This window comes from Solanum lycopersicum, chromosome 11 (assembly GCF_036512215.1).
Source record: "Solanum lycopersicum chromosome 11, SLM_r2.1".
Classification (NCBI taxonomy): domain Eukaryota; kingdom Viridiplantae; phylum Streptophyta; class Magnoliopsida; order Solanales; family Solanaceae; genus Solanum; species Solanum lycopersicum.
In genome coordinates this window covers 31,755,303-31,757,829 of record NC_090810.1, presented here as the reverse complement: position 1 = coordinate 31,757,829, position 2,527 = coordinate 31,755,303, and the positions used below count along the sequence as shown (strand labels likewise).

General features: G+C 33.6%; 1 pseudogene; it reads right to left on the bottom strand.

The window, feature by feature from the left end:
• Positions 1-243: 243 nt before the first annotated feature.
• LOC101253346 (12-oxophytodienoate reductase 1-like) lies at positions 244-2,207 on the bottom strand (annotated as a pseudogene).
• Between the last annotated feature and the right edge of the window lie 320 nt (positions 2,208-2,527).

Sequence of the window (2,527 nt, the reverse complement as noted above, 5' to 3'; positions counted from 1 at the left end):
TCCAGAACCTAAAAATAAAATTTCTGGAGTAGGGCGACTTGGTTGACAATATATTGCATAATTCAAGGGAAGCTTGTGTTGAGAAGACGAAACACGAGTGGAATAGAGTTGTTGTGGTTGAAAATAGGTACAAAACGTTTTGCTAGTAAACTTTTCCTGAGAAGAATTGCCTGAACTTGAGTTGTGATCTGATGTAGGTAATTTATTTTAAAGATTTTCTCTTACTATTTGAAGATATGAACATCCATCCAACTTTTAATACTTCATTGCCTTTATAACAATAAAGAAATTACTCAATGATGTTTGAATTCGAATGGGGATATTAGTTTATATCATCTTACAAACCCCTACATCCATGAAAAGAGTAGTGGTTCGTTGGTGTCATATTGTGGTTTCTAGAAATGCAACAGGATCATCAGTATAGAATGTTTCCCTGTTATATTTGTTCAGAGGTGCATCAAGCTCAAATCTCCTTGGTAAATCCGGATTAGCTATGAACATACGTCCATATGAAACAAGATCAGCTCGGTCTTCGTCCACAACTTTGTTTCCATCTTCTCTATCGTAACCACCAACTACAATAAAAGTACCTTTAAATACCTTCCTCATGGGTATAAGGATTTCAGGACAGTCATCTTTTTCCTTAAGTGTTCTCATTCTTGGCTCAACCTTGTGGAAATATGCAATGCCATGTTTATTCAAGGATTCAGCCATGTAAAGTCCCAGAGCACTTGTATTTGAGTCACCTGAATCCATGTAGTCAGCAAATGGGGAAAGCCTTATTCCTGACTCTGTCAGCTCCTATCTCATTAAGAACTGCTACAACTATTTCGAGTGCAAATCTACAACGGTTCTCTAAAGACCCTTCATATTGGTTTGTTTGATCATTGACTTGGTCTTTCATAAATTGGTCAATTATATAGCCATGAGCTCCATGGATCTCAATCCCATCAAAATCTACACATTTAACACATAATTAAAACAAGGAATAATACATATATTGGATCCTATACTTGATTTCAAATTTTAACTTTGACCTCCAATTTTCATAATGCACAAACAAGCACTTTAACAATTCAACTTTTAAATAAATAAATACATGAGTCCTACATGGCACAATACACGTATCACACCACGTAGACAAAAAATGACATGTAGGATGACATGCAGGACATACTTGTCTATTTGTTTAACTTTATACAAGTTGAAGTGTCTACTTGCGCACACCCAAAGTTCAAGGCATAAATGTGATTCGAAGCCAAGTTAAAAGGCATATTTATGTATTATTTATTAAAATAACTCTCCTTTGTAATAGAAAACATGTCTAGTACTACCTCTATCCCTATTTACTTGTCCATATTTTCTCTTTAGTTGTTCCTACTTACTTTTCCATTTTGACAAATCAAGAAAGAACAATTTTTTTTCCTATTATACCCTCATTTAAACTTTTTGAAAATTATCAAGTTTTAATTTTTTTAATACATGATTAATACGGGTAAAATTATAACTTTACTATGCTAATTATTGCTATCTTAATATGTGTGTCATTTCTAATGTGGATAACTAAATAGAGACAGAGGAGGTATGTTTTACCAAATTCAATTGCATTTTTAGCAGCAAGTTGTCAACCGCTGTGGTGGTGGAAATTGTTGGACATCAAAACAAATTAGAGGTTTTGATGGCTTGTCTGTGCAGGAGATAGGAGCCTGTCCATTGGGCTGAAAATCTGTGGTAGGAGTCGGTTAAGAAGTAGGAAGCATGCATCAAATTTGAGTATATGAAGTGAGTTAGTTAAGTACCTATGCTGGAAACCGTCCCTGTATGCCAAAGTTGACAAAAGAAGATTACACCTTTGGCATGGACTGCACCTACAACTGGTTTCCAGGCCTCAATTGGCTGGTGTGTCCATATACCAGATGTATCTTTTTAACTTCAATAAATAATATTACTTGAAAACCATATTTGGAAGATATATGAGAAAATATAAGTTTATAACTGGTTACCCATGAGCAGTGTCAGAAATTCCACAGCCTTCTGCTATTAGAAGACCCCCTTTTGTGGTTCTTTGAGAGAAATAAAGGATAGCATTTGATTGTGGAACATTGTCATATGATCTTTGTCATGTTAATGGTGCCAATACAACTCTGGGAAACATATCTAAGTGTTATAATAACAAGTAATTCAGATTTTATTCATCCTTTAAAGAATCAAACTTCAAATGACTTACAACATATGAATTAAAAAAAAGAATAAATTGAATAGATGTGGAATAAAAATACTATGTGATAATTGGAAGTTTTCTATTTTATAAGGCCTCAGTAAAGGAATTTGTTGTTTTCCTTCACCTGATTTGTTTTCTATTTTGGACTTATTTGTGAGAGTATTCTTTTTTGATTTATGCAGCAATGACAGATGCTAGCTATGCATATTTATAACCTGTAGGGAAGGAGAAAGTATAATATAAGGGAGGTGCTTATATTCATTGCTTTTTTTCTTTTATTACTATATTATTCATATTTATTTCGAA